This window comes from Oryx dammah, unplaced genomic scaffold, assembly GCF_014754425.2.
Source record: "Oryx dammah isolate SB20612 unplaced genomic scaffold, SCBI_Odam_1.1 HiC_scaffold_6, whole genome shotgun sequence".
Classification (NCBI taxonomy): domain Eukaryota; kingdom Metazoa; phylum Chordata; class Mammalia; order Artiodactyla; family Bovidae; genus Oryx; species Oryx dammah.
This window is the reverse complement of record NW_024070190.1, coordinates 8,489,082-8,503,440: the sequence shown is the minus strand read 5'-3', so window position 1 is coordinate 8,503,440 and position 14,359 is coordinate 8,489,082.

Genomic DNA, 14,359 nt, shown 5'->3' with positions numbered 1-14,359 from the left:
TCCTCAGTGATCAGTGCAAAGAAATAGAGGAAAACAATAGAATGGGAAAGACTAGAGATCTCTTCAAGAAAATTAGAGCTACCAAGGGAACATTTCAGGCAAAGATGGGCACAATAAAGGACAGAAATGGTCTGGACCTAACAGAAGCAGAAGACATTAAGAAGAGGTGGCAAGAATACACAGAACTATAGAAAAAAGATCTTTGTAACCTAGATAACCACGATGGTGTGATCACTCACCTAGAGCCAGACATCCTGGAATGTGAAGTCAAGTGTGCCTTAGGAAGCACCACTACGAACAAAGCTGGTGAAGATGATGGAATTCCAGTTGAGCTATTTCAAATCCTAAAAGATGATGCTGTGAAAATGCTACACTCAGTATGCCAGAAAATTTGGGAAACTCATCAGTGGCCAGAGGACTGAAAAAGGTCAGTTTTCATTCCAATCCCAAAGAAAGGCAATGCCAAAGAATATTCAAACTCCCCGCACAATTGTACTCATCTCACATGCTAGCAAAGTAATGCTCAAAATTCTCCAATCTAGGCTTCAACAGTACGTGAACCGAGAACTTCCAGATGTTCAAGCTGGATGTAGGAAAGGCAGAGAAACCAGAGATCAAATTGTCAACATCCGTTGGATCGTTGAAAACGCAGGAGAGTTCCAGAAAAACATCTGTTTCTGTTTTATTGACTATGCTAAAGCCTTTGACTGTGGATCACAATGAACTGTGGAAAATCCTTCAAGAGATGAGAATACCAGGCCACCTTACCTGCCACCTGAGAAATCTGTATGCAGGGCAAAAAGCAACAGTTAGAACTGGACATGGAACAACAGACTGGTTACAAATTGGGAAAGGAGTACGTCAAGGCTGTCTATTGTCACCCTGCTTATTTAACTTATATGCAGAGTATATCATGCAGAATGTCTGGCTAGATGAAGCACAAGCTGGAACCAAGATTGCCAGGAGAAATATCATTAATCTCAGATGTGCAAATAACAACAGAAAGCGAAGAACTAAAGAGCCTCTTGATGAAAGTGAAAGAGGAAAGTGAAAAAGCTGGTTTAAAGCTCAACATTCAAAAAACAAAGATCATGGCATCCAATCCCATCACCTCATGGCAAATAGATGGAGAAGCAATGGAAACAGTGAGAGACTTTCTTTTCTTGGGCTCCAAAATCACTGCAGATGGTGACTGCAGCCATGAAATGAAAAGACACTTGCTCTTCGGAAGAAAGCTATGACCAACTTAGACAGCATATTAAAAAGCAGAGACATTACTTTGCCAACAAAGGTCCATCTAGTCAAAGCTATGATTTTTCCAATAGTCATTTATGGATGTGAGAGTTGGACTATGAAGAAAGCTAAGCGCCGAAGATGCTTTTGAACTGTGGTGTTGGAGAAGACTCTTGAGAGTCCCTTGGACTGCAAGGAGATCCACCCAGTCTACCCTAAGGGAAATCAGCCCAGAATATTCATTTGAAGGACTGATGCTGAAACTGAAGCTCCAATACTTTGGCCACCTGATGTGAAGAACTGACTCATTGGAAAAGACCCTGATACTGGGAAAGATGCTGAAGGCAGAAGGAGAAGGGGATGACCGAGGATGCGACGGTTGGATGGCATCACTGACTCGATAGACATGAGTTTGATTAACCCAGGAGTTGATGATGGACAGGGAAGCCTGGCATGCTGCAGTCCACGGGGTTGCAGAAAGTCGGACACAACTGTGAGACTGAACTGAGCTTCCTAGTCTTGGTAGATATTTGGATTGTTTTTAGTTTCTTCCCTGTTACCAAGGAAGTTGCAATGAATATTCTTGTCATCTTCTTGTGAGGTTTTGTAGCAAATGGAGCTAGATGGAGAATCTTTCTGCTGAAAAGATTATGTACCTTTGACTTTTCTAGATAATTGCTAAATTGTTCTCCGAAGTAGCCATGCAAATTTATACACTGACTGGACGTGTTAGAGTTCCTGCTGTTCTACAAGACTGACACGTTGCATTCAGATTTTCAGTTTGGGGCCAGTTTGATAAACCTACATTTATATTTCATTACCATTTTAATTTGCATTTCTTGGATTATTAACACATTTATGTTTCAGTTTCTTCATCTCTGCATTTCCTGTACATTTCTTTGCCTGTTTTTATCAATTTAGCGTTTTTTTAATAATTATTTTCCTACAAATTTATCAGAGCTCTTCATAAATTCTGATTCCTAATTCTCTGCTGACTGTATGGATGGTAAATATCATATTTTTTAAACCATTTTTATTGAAGTATAGTTAGTTTATAATTTTGTGTTAGCTTCAAGTGTACAACAAAGTGATTTAGTTATACATATATATACAGATATATTCCTTTTCAGATTCTTTTCCGTTATAGGTTATTATAAGACATTGAATATAGCTTCCTTTGAGGAACAGAGAGCTCTAGCATGCTGCAGTCCATGGGGTCACAAAGAGTCAGACATGATGTAGTTCCTGAACAACAACAACAACGTTTATATTTACGAGTACTTTCATTTACGGCTTATCAATACATATTTGTTGTCTAAGAAATACTTTTCCCTGAAATTATTAAAATACTCTTCTAGATATTTTGAAAAAGCTAAACAGTTCTTGGCCATGAATTGAACCATAATGTTGACATTACCACAACTGAATTTGTCTCTTTATTTATTCTCAGATTTTAGTGTGTACAAAGAGCTAGAAAGGTATGGTTATACTTGCAGATCAAAATGTTAATGTCACTAGACTTGACATGTTAATAGTACAAGTGTAGGCTGACAGAGCGGGGGTGGAAGAGGGAGCAAAAACTAGGGACTGGAATGTCCTTGTCCTAAGTACTGGGGTTTTACAAAGTTCTGAGGTCTTTTGTAGCTGATGTCCCACAGCTCAGTAAAGTCATCATGATTCTGTTCCACGATTGTAAGCAAGTCCCCCAGAAGGCTGTGTTACATAACAAAACAGCAAATACTCCCTCAGGGACCCATGGCTCACCCTGACATACTTACTCACATGTAATATCTTTCCGTATAGTAGTGGTGCTGTGGCTAATTATATTTACTTTATGTAATTAATTCCATCGGATTTTAATGTGTCCTCTTAAAATAAAACACAAAATTTGTTTGACTTTGCTGTCTTAAAATACCATGTCCAAACCAATCCCAGGGTTAATCATATACAGTTTAGGTAGTATAGTATCTGGAGATACGAATTACTTATTACCAGAGTTTCTCCTCTACAGCAACACATTACTCTAAGGGATTCTGGTGCGTTTATTCCTGATAGTTTAGGAAGCAGACACTCAAAGCCAGAGTGGGATATTAAGAATACTGTAGTATCAGAACACTGAAGCCGTTATTATTCTATTTTATTTTGGAATTACTTAAAAAGAAGACAATGAAAAACAACGCCAGTTGCCTCAAGTAACTTGAAAACAACAAAATTTGGAGAGTGTCTATGATGAGAGGGGGAGTATTAGCACAGTTGGTGTGTGCCTTTGAAAGGATTGCTTGCAGGTACTCGCAGTTGTGGGTGTGTGGAAGGAGAAAGTGAAAAGGATTTGAGATCTGCTGATGAAATGTGCTTCTTTTTTAAAAAAAAATTTTACTTCTGGGTTGACTTTTACATTTTCAAGTCTAGGAAGGTTCAGGACTTGAGGATGGAAAATTGAATTTTATAGTTATCTCCTTTCATTGTTGTTGTCTTAGAATAAGGTTTATTTTTCATAATATGAGTCGGCTGTGAGTGGTATAAAACAAAATCATGTCCTCCTTTGGTGGGCATGTAAATTTTAACATAAAGGTACGACCTTTTGGAAATAAAGCATTTTGGATGTTTTGGCTTGACCATAGCTTAACAACTGTTCATTTCCTGCAGTTATGCACAAATATCACTTCATAGTTCCAAAATGGACCATTTGTTTAGAAGAATCAGAGTTTAGCTGAGTGTGCTGCCATTTCAGAAAATGCAGTGAATGAAAAGTTAAAATCAAAGCAAATTAATACAGTCAAAATGCTCCATCTGTGGGATCTAGAAATTTCAGTTGCATAAAACAGGGAGTTAGATTATTGTGAGGTCAGTGAAATGACCTGGATTAGCCGGCCCCTGCCGCAAGCCAGTGGTGGCAGTCAGGGGTCCTTCTGAAAGCCAGATCCATCCCCTCTGGACTTAGCCTTGGCGCCACCTGGCGGCAGCACTCCACTTTTGCTTCACCATCAGTGGGAATGACGGGATCATGTAGCTGACTGGTTAAGGGCTTAGAAACATGACCAGGTCCCCAAGACTTTGCTCATCATTGCGGCTGTCAGTCTGTCCTCTACTGCAGCTCCCATCGCACTCCTGCAGTCTGCAAGGTTTTCAAATCTGCCTTCCCTATCCCCACCTCTCTGACTTCTTATGGTCTCACCCTCTCCTTGCCATGCTGGCCTCCTCACCATTTCTTGGCCCCTCTAGACTTGCTGGCTGGGACTCCACACAGCAGCAAGGAGTCCAGGAATCTGCATGGGAGGACCCTGGGGACCCGGAAATCCACCTTCCTGGGCCTTCCCAATTGTGAAAATAGGGTCGCCTTCGATAATACTCTTGGTCTCATCCTCCCTCTACACTTCCTCCTCATCTCCCTGCAAAGATAAAAACTGTAGTCCCTGCCTCGCTTTTTACATAGGAGTTGGATACAGGCAAAGAATGGGAGATTTTCTCCATCCCTACACCCAGACAGTCGCACGCACACACACATGCACACAGATTGTGTTGAGATATGTATTATCACAGGGTTTATTGTACCTTTCCATGGAAATCATTAGGGACTGCACGATTCCATATAAGTTAATTTTTGTATAAATAAACTTGGCCCCTTAAAACACCAACAGTTTTATCAACGACTTCTAATGAAAATGCTTAAAAATATGTACCATTCTATCCTGCTTTCTTACAACTTGTATTGGCAAAGCTCACGGCTATGATCATCATTTGTCATAGCCTGTTTTAATGAAGATGTATTGCAGGGGCCATTGTGATCTCTTGACCTACATCTACAAATGACCGCTGACTTTTAAGATTCTTGACATTCCAATTTAGGTTTCTATAATTGCTTCATTTATTCTTCTTGCTCTGAAACTTTCACCTGGCTAGTTTTGTCACACTCAGCATACTCACCTTTAACAAGCAATGTCTATTAACGATTCTGATTTGCTGTATTCGAATATTATATCATAGGCTGAAAAGCCAAATAAAACTCTTACTAGACTTAAAAAGAATTTATTGGAGTGTAGTTGACTTGCAGTGTTGTGTTAGCTTCAGGTGTACAGCACAGTGATTCCGCGTGTGTGTGTGTACGCGTGCGTGCATGCTAAGTCGCTTCAGTTGTGCCCGACTCTGTGCCACCCTGTGAACTGTAGCCCAGTCCGTATTCCAAATATTGTGTCCTGGTTTCAGATCACGGCTACTGATTTCTGGCTTAGAAACCACGATCAGCATATTCATATTCGTCCTCTCTCCCATAGTCAAATATAACAGAATGCTGAGTAAGTTCTCATTTTCTTTTTAACGTGGGAGATGGTTTGCATGTGTATTTTACCGAATCAAGTCCATCACATTGTTCTAATGATCCACAGCAGTTAATGTCTGTTTCTGTTTTTCCATATGTAAAGAACTTCCTTGTTTCCTGTAGATCTTTTGTGACGTCATAATTGGCATCCTTTTATGTTTCTGCATGACCAGTCAGTTGCCTGTAGCAATTTCATGGGATGGCTACTTTAAAAGAGCCATTAGTGGTACTCTTACTCTTCTAGATTTGCACATGGGGTTACCATTGGAAGTACCTGGTGTTGGAGCCTAGTTGTTCAAATATGGGAATTAAAAGACTCTACTACCTCATGAGACTCATTGGAAAAGACTCTGATGCTGGGAGAGATTGTGGGCAGGAGGAGAAGGGGACAACCGAGGGTGAGATGGCTGGATGGCATCATTGACTCAATGGATGCGAGTCTGAGTGAACTCTGGGAGTTGGTGATGGACAGGGAGGCCTGGCGTGCTGCGATTCACGGGGTCGCAAAGAGTCGGACACGACTGAGCGACTGAACTGAACTGAACTGAACTGATCTCTAGTCAGTAAAGTTGCCTTCTATTCAAAGGGCATGGTTTTAAGCCCTGATTAGAAGGTTGAACCAGAAGGCTAATGAGAGTACAGTTGCTCCCACTGTGAATGAGAGAACTGATTACAGTGTGTGTGTGTGTGTGTGTGTGTGCGTGTGTGTGTGTGTGCATGTGTGTGTGTGCACGCGTGTGTGTGTGTCTGTGTGTATATGTGTGTGTGTGTGTGTGCGTGTGCACGCTCAGTCATGTCCAGGCTCCTCCGTCCATGGACTTCTCCAGGCAATAATACTGAATTGAAGTGAAGTGAAGTGAAAGTTGCTCAATTGTGTCTGATTCTTTGTGACCTCGTGGACTATATAGTCCATGGAATTTTCCAGGCCAGAATACTGGAGTGGGTAGCTATTCCCGTCTCCAGGGGATCTTCGCTGCCCAGGGATCGAACCCAGGTCTCCCACATTGCAGGCAGATTCTGTACCATCTGGATACTGAAGCGGGTTGCCATTTCCTTCTCCGGGGTATCTTCCCAACCCAGGGATTGAACCCACGTCACTTGTGTCTCCTGCATTGGCAGGCGGATTCTTTAGCAGCTGAGCCACAGGGGAGGCCCATGTATCTGAGGGGAAATAATTGTTTTCAGAGTCAGATGTATGTAAGTAATTACTGAAATTAATTCAACAGCAGGGGATGTCAGGGGCAGCTGGGCTTTTATGTGTTGTTGCCAGCTCCAGGGACATGTAGACTAATAAGACGATCTTAATAGTGCCAGTTTATTTTGTATTTTTCTCCCGTCTTGTCTGAGTAGCTCTGTTCTAAGTTTGCATTTATCTCCGAAGAAGCTGGCAGTTAATAAAAGGAGCTTGTCTGGCCGTATGCTTCCATCTGTCTTTTTTTCAGATCCAGACATAGAGTTAGGGACAATTGCCTCTGCCTGTCCTTGAGCTCTTCATTCATTCTACACATATTTTCTGTGCACCTGTCAGATATTGATGGATTTAATGCAACTAACTGTACAGGGTCCCTCTATGTTTAGCTTTTTAAGAAATCAAAAACTGTGTCCATGGGGGCTGCACCATTTTGCATTTCCATTAGGAATGTATGAGAGTTGACATTTATCTAAATCTTTGCTTACACTTGTTATTTTCTGGGTTTTCTTTTGTTTTTTAAGAGAAAAAGAGCCACTTAGTAGGTGTGAGGTGATGTTTCACTGTGGTTTTGATTTGCATTTTCCTAATGACTAAAACTATTGAGTACCTTTTCATATGCTTATTGGGAGCTTACTCAGATCCATTGTCCAGGGAATTCCTGCGTGGTCCAGTGGTTAAGACTCCGCCTTCCAATGCAGGAGACCTAAGTTCAATCCCAGGTTGGGGAATTAAGATCCCATAATTGTTGTTGTTCGGGCACTAAGTTGTGTCCTGCTCTTTGCGACCCCATGGACAGCAGCACACCAGGCTTCCCTGTCCTTCACTATCTCCTGGAGTTTGCCCACGTTCATGTCCATTGAATTGGTGATGCCATCCAACCATCTCATCCTCTGCTGCCCTCTTGTCCTTTTGCCTCCATCTTTCCCAGAATCAGGGTCATTTCCAATGAGTTAGCTCTTCACATCAGGCCAAAGTATTGGAGCCTCAGCTTCAGCATCAGTGCTTCCAATGACTATTCAGGATTGATTTCTTTTAGGATTGACTGGTTTGATCTCAGTGCTGTCCAAGGGACACTAAAGAGTCTTCTCTAGCACCGCAGTTTGAAAGCATCAATTCTTTGGCACACAGTCTTCTTTATGGTCCAACTCTCACATTCATACACAACTGACTATTGGAAAAACATAGCTTTGACTACACAGGCTGTGAGTGGCAGGCAATAAATAAATAAATAAATGTTTTTAAAAAATCCTTTGCCCATTTTTCAACTGTGTTGCTTGTCTTTTTGTTGTTGAGTTGTATGCATTCTGAACATTCTGAATATTAAACTCTTATCAGATACAAAAAATATGTAAGATCCCTGCCCTGATGTGTGGTGGGAGAGACACACTGAGCAAATGACCACGTGCCACGTTGGGGGGTGTTTCATACCATGAAGGAGAACAAAGCCATGTTCTGTGGGATGAGAAGGATGTGTGGGGGAGGGAACTGGCTGTCTTATATGGGAATGGTCAGGGAAGAAACTGATAGGATGGTAACTCAGCAGAAACTTGAAGGAAAGGCTGGGGGTATGTGGATATTGGGCAGTAAAGTTTTCCAGGTGAAGGGGAAAGGCAGTGCGACCCCCTGAGATGAGGCTGTGCTTGAAGTGAGTGAGGACCGTGAGAAAGGTGACTGAGGCAGTGACGTCTGGGAAGAGTGGCAGGACGCAGGTGAGAAGGAGTGAGGGGCCAGACACATCAGGCTTCAGAGGACTTTGTAAGGGCCTCAGCTTGGTGGGGAGAGAGGGGGAGACACTGGAAGGCTTTGGTTAGAAGAGTGTTGTGAACTAACGTAGGTTTTATAAGAATTACTTTGGTTGTTGGTCCGTGATGTGATCAATCATGTCTACATAATGAGGCCTCCATGAAAACCCACAAGGATGGATTTTGGAGAGCTTTTGGGGTGGTGAACACGTGGAGGTGTGGGGAAAATGACTGTTCATAGAGCAGGTGTCAGCTTCATGCCCTTTTTCCATACGTTGCTCTGTACATGTCTTGCCTATATGTGCTCCTGAGTTATCTCCTTTCATAATAATCCAATGATCTAGTGAGTTTTTAAAAAAAAATCACTTTGGCTGGTTCTATGGAAAATCAGATGGTAGGAGAAAAAGGGCAGACTCTGGGAGACCTGGAGGGAGGAGAGGAGCTCCTAGACCCACCCAGGAGAGACCATGGCAGTGGTCTGGAGGTCTGCGGAGTGGCTCCCCCTACTGACCTATTTCATGCACATGTGTTTGTACTTTCCCCTGCAGAATCCCAATCCCGGATGGGCAGGTGTGCTAACTGTTACTTCTGCAGCCCTTCTATAGACCCTTGGCATAGATGGATAAACAGAACAAGAGAGATAGCAATGAGGAGGAGAAGGGAGGCCAGAGCAGAGACCTTGACCAAACCACCCAGCCCACAGATCGTAGTACCTTACCCTGACTTCTGGTTCCTTACAAGATACTAGGGAATGTTTCTGAAATTCTCTGATCAGATGGATTTAAATCACTTTATCTGGTAAATATATGTGATACTCTGCTTTGATTTCAGGTGGAGAGGGTATGCTTTCCTGTGTGCCTCCATTACTTGATGTCTTTGGCCAGGCTTTCTGCTCTCCATCTGGTCCAATAGAAAGCAGAACACACAGTCAACTCTGCACTCTCCAGGTCTGGACCCCTTGGGCAGGCTGGCATTTGGCACCCCTTCAAAGCAGATCTGTCTGTATTAGTTCTATGAGACTAGGAGGGGTTGGTTTTTATATTAATATACAAAACAGACTCATGTAATAATTCATGTTTGCCAGAGAAGTGTCCTTATAAAATTTGGTCATTTGCATCTCATTTCTCTGTGGTTCTTGTTCTCTCCTGTTTCCTCTGTTACTTTATGTACAAGACAACTTCTCAGGAAGTATTTTGAAGGGTTTTATATGTAAATAGCAAGAATCCTGTAAACATCATGACTTCATGCATTATTCAGTTCTAAGATTTCAACTTACTGCCTGCTGAGGGCTGAAATTAATTGCCTACATCACAAAAAATTCTTAAGAAGAAAAAACCAGGACAGAGCAGTGTTAAGAGAGTTAAGAGGGTTTGCTGTTTTGTTTTGTGTTTGCTTTAATTCCCCATCGAAGGTAATGCCATGTGTCACTTGTATAAGAATTCTGTCTGGAAACCTGAGTTAACAGGCATCCTTTTGTAAAATGTGTTCCAGTGATATTTTAGTTTACATAGAGATTTCCATCCCAGAGAGCCGAGCCTGGCCTCTCTCATCTGTCTCCCCACCCTGAACAATCCCCTGGTCTTTGGAAGCTTGTCTAAGGATTTAATGGGTTGTTTAATTTTTTTATTGAAGTGTAGTTGAGCAGATGTAAGCTTATATATATACACAATATATAGAGAGAGACTAAATAAGCAACTAGCACAGTTCACTGTGCTACTATGTAGCTATACAATGCTATACAGTAGCACAGGGAACTATATTCAATATTCTGTGATAAACCGTAATAAAAAAGAATATATGTAAAAATGTATATATAAGGATTTTTTAAAAATCTCAAGTTACCTTTTGGGCAGAAGAAGAAGAGACATTTTTCCGCTTTCCATTTCTTCTTTATCTTTTCTTCCTTAATTCCTCTGTCCATGGGATTTCCCAGACAGGAATACTGGAGTGGGTTGCCATTTCCTACTCCACGCGATATTCCCGACCGAGGGATGGAACCCACATCTCCTGCTTTGCAGGTGGATTCTTTACCCCTAGCACCACTGGATCTCTTTTAACTGGGTGTAGGATGACAAGTAAATATGAGACACAGATTCCTAAGCTGAATCGACTTAATCCAAAAGCAAAAAACAACATATTCTTCCAGGCCTGGAACCAACTAAATTTTGCAGCCTCAGCATGGCTATAAGATGTGTTTCTGTTAATAGAATTGATGTATTATGAAAGGTTCCAAAGAACATACTTAGGTTGATGACAGGAAAATTAGGAACAAGTGGAAGCAACCTCTTATTGACTGAATGGAACCCCCAGCTTCCAGACTTTATCCCAGGCTTCTCAACTCCAGGTGTTTTGTTGGAGTCAGAGGAGTTACATGTTACTAGAATCACACAGAAATGAGATGGGAAATGGGTATATCCATTCCTCTGTCAATGGACATTTAGGTTGCCTCCATGTCTTGTCTTGGAGTACAGTTCAGTTTAGTCGCTCAGTCGTGTCCGGCTCTTTGTGACCCCATGAACTGCAGCACACCAGGCCTCCCTGTCCATCACCAACTCCCGGAGTTCACTCAGACTCACGTCCACCAAGTCAGTGATGCCATCCAGCCATCTCATCCTCTGTCGTCCCCTTCTCCTCCTGCCCCCAGTCCCTCCCAGCATCAGAGTCTTTTCCAATGAGTCAACTCTTCGTATGAGGTGGCCAAAGTACTGGAGTTTCAGCTTTAGCATCATTCCTTCCAAAGAACACCCAGGGCTGATCTCCTTCAGAATGGACTGGTTGGATCTCCTTGCAGTCCAAGGGGACTCTCAAGAGTCTTCTCCAACACCACAGTTCAAAAGCATCAATTCTTCGGCACTCAGCTTTCTTCACAGTCCAACTCTCACATCCATACATGACCACTGGAAAAACCATAGCCTTGACTAGATGGACCTTTGTTGGCAAAGTAATGTCTCTGCTTTTGAATATGCTATCTAGGTTGATCATAACTTTCCTTCCAAGGAGTAAGCTTCTTTTAATTTCATGGCTGCAGTCACCATATGCAGTGATTTTGGAGCCCCCCAAAATAAATAAAGTCTGACACTGTTTCTACTGTTTTCCCATCTATTTCCCATGAAGTGATGGGACCAGATGCCATGAGCTTAGTTTTCTGAATGTTGAGCTTTAAGCCAACTTTTTCACTCTCCTCTTTCACTTTCCTCAAGAGGCTTTTTAGTTCCTCTTCACTTTCTGCCATAAGGGTGGTGTCATCTGCATATCTGAGGTTATTGATATTTCTCCCAGCAATCTTGATTCCAGCTTGTGCTTCTTGCAGCCCAGCGTTTCTCATGATGTACTCTGCGTATAAATGGAAACTCACTCCAGTATTTTTACCTGGAAAATTCCATGGACTGGAGAGCCTGGGGGGCTCTTTGTGTCACAAAGAGTCAGACACAACTGAGCACACATGTGCATGCTTGTGTTGTCTATTGTGAACAGTGCTGAAACGAACATGGGGGTGCCTGTATCTTTTCAATTGATTTTCTCTGATATATGTCCAGGAGTGGGATTCCTGGATTATGTGCATGGCAAGATCTGCTTGTCCTTCTTACTGGCTGGACATCTCATAGCATCTTCAAATTGGAGCACCTTCCTGGGCTTGTTTTTGGAGAGGAGCATGAGGGCTCACCCTCACAAGGACCAAAGGGCCTCCTTAAAAGTGGTCATTCTAGAATCAGCCTAAGCCCTTTATGCAAATGGCAGGAGCTCTGAAAGGCAGACTAAGAACACCAGTATCGTCGGGTTTCTTACTCCCTCTTACAGAAGAGCCCCAGTTCTGTACTCACAGTGGAAATTTGCCTAGACTGGGTCTAGAGAGTTTGTTGGCTTCTCCCATAAGCCTTTGGCAGAGGCACACCTTATAGAGAAGTGAGAGGCAGTCATGGAGGTTTCCCCAGCTTTTGATGATAGTTTTAAATTCCTTGTGCCCAGATCTTTGTGAACAACTTGGACCTTCAGTAATGCCGCGTCTTAGGATTTTTGACTTGCAGATTTGGGGATAAGCATTCCCTCAACCATCCTTAAGCTGTGTCTCCTATTTCCCTTCTGTTCTTAACTGGAATGGGATATTCTTGTTTTGACTGGAATCTGGGTCTATAAGGCAGCCAGTTTTGAGGTGTAATTTGTACCCAGGCAAGTTTGTACCTGGATCTCAACATTCTTCCCATTAGATATTTTCTTTTTATTATTATTAGTTTGCTCCTTTTAAAATTTCAATTTGAGATTTATTTATTTATTTATTTATTTTGCCTAGGCCACGTGGCATGTGGAATCTTATTTCCCTGACCAGGGATCAAAACCAACCCCCTGTATTGGCTGCATAGAGTCTTAATCACTGAGCCACCAGGAAGTCCCATAGAGATTTGCTTTTATTTGAAGGCAACAAAGGTCATAAGCCTTAGACTCCTGTCAATGACAGTGCCTTGAATATAGCCTCTTCTCTATGCCCCTGAACCATGGGAAACTCAGTGGTTGTATAATAAATTCCATGCCAGTTTTACTGATGTTTGGACGTTCTTGTGGGAGGGTTGTCTGTGTATGATGAGGGGTCCAGCATAAGTCTATTTTGATTCTCACTGTGCTCTGGGGAGTTTCAGGGGCTGTCTGAGTTCAGCAGGGACAATGTCTAGTCCTTAATTGAGAAATCAGTTTGGAATAGTTTGTGTTTAGCATAAATATTAGGTGGTACCATTTGGGAACACCTGTTCTGTGGGTCAAAAACTGTCAGATATCAGCAATTATGTATGGTTTAATGGAAAAGAATATGAAATCATGAGGTATTTATTCATTTTTCTCTTATATTTCTATCACAGTACCCTAACATGGTGACTGGTAAGATCGTTGGAGAAATGATTGAGTGAATGAGTGAATGAATGAATTTGGTGCCTATTTGAATTGCTCATGTCTAACTCAGGCTCTGCATATGTTTCTGTAGGCTGCATCCATATCCTTAAAATCAGAAGATGACCCTTCATGACACCCGAACTGGCAAATGGCAAGCTACCTTGTTTAGCTCAAGCATATAACGTGAGCTGATGAGTGGGCAGAATGAGTCAGGGGCTGGGTGCTGGCATGAGATTATGAAGAGCTTGGTGAACCATGCTCAGGAGTTGCGACTTTAGTCTTTAGCCATCTGGGAATTATCTCTGGGCTTTGAAGCAGAAGAGTTGGCTGAACATATCTCTATTTTATTTTACTTTACCTTTTTATTGCAGTATAATTGCTTTACTCTGCTGTGTTAGTTTCTGCTGCTCAGCAAAGTGAACCAGCTATATATATGTACATATATCCCCTCTTTTTTTTTTGGATTTCCTTCCCATTTAGGGAAGCTCTGAGCGATTAGAGCACTGAGCAGAGTTCCCTGAGCTGTACAGCAGGTTCTCATTACTTATATATTTTACATATAGTAATGTATATTTGTCAGTCCTAATTGCCCAATTCATCCCGTCCCCTCCTTCCTTTCCCCCTTGGTGTTCATACATATGTTCTCTACATCTGTGTCTCTATTCCTGCCCTGAAGATAAATTCATCTGTACCATTTTTCTGGATTTCACGTAAGAGTTAATACATGATATTTGTTTTTCTCTTTCTTCACTCTGTATGAGAGTCTCTGGGCCCATCCACATATCTCTATTTTAAAAGAAAACAATTTTCTTAATTTAATGGACAGAATGCTAATATTGAAAAGAGAACTGTATTTACCTCTAGGAAAGGGCTAATTTACGGGCATTCAATCCTTCCCATAACACAGTATAAGCTTGATTATATGTGATTAATAATTGCAGTTTGCCTGAATGCTGCGTTTTCTTGGCTGGGATGTATTTATAGATCATAAAAGATTTA